The sequence below is a fragment of the Sinocyclocheilus rhinocerous genome, unplaced genomic scaffold (assembly GCF_001515625.1).
Source record: "Sinocyclocheilus rhinocerous isolate Xijiao unplaced genomic scaffold, SAMN03320098_v1.1 scaffold2477, whole genome shotgun sequence".
In the NCBI taxonomy this organism is placed as follows: Eukaryota; Metazoa; Chordata; class Actinopteri; order Cypriniformes; family Cyprinidae; genus Sinocyclocheilus; species Sinocyclocheilus rhinocerous.
In genome coordinates, this window is record NW_015625593.1 from 8404 (window position 1) to 8783 (window position 380).

Consider the following 380-nt stretch of genomic DNA (forward strand, 5'->3'; position numbering starts at 1 on the left):
TTGTAGGAGAATCTGATGAGACTCCACTGACAAACCCAGAAGGAACCGCAGGAAAAGATCCAGATGTCCATTTTTACTCAGTAGAGCCTCATCCACAGCTCTCTGATGCAGCTCAGATAATGAAACATGCTCTGATGAATTGAGTTGAAACCAGTCCTTCACTTTAGACAGCAAACTCTGTTTGGTGATTGGCTCAATCACATTTATGTTGTTGTTTGTCCCGGAGAGGTGCACATATAGAGCTGCTAGATGCTCCTGAATGCTCAGATGAACAAAGCAGAAGACTTTCCCCTGATACAAGCCAAACTCCTCTCTCAAGATCTGAGTGCACAATCCTGAGTACACTGATGCTTCTGTCACATGAATGCCACACTCTCTCA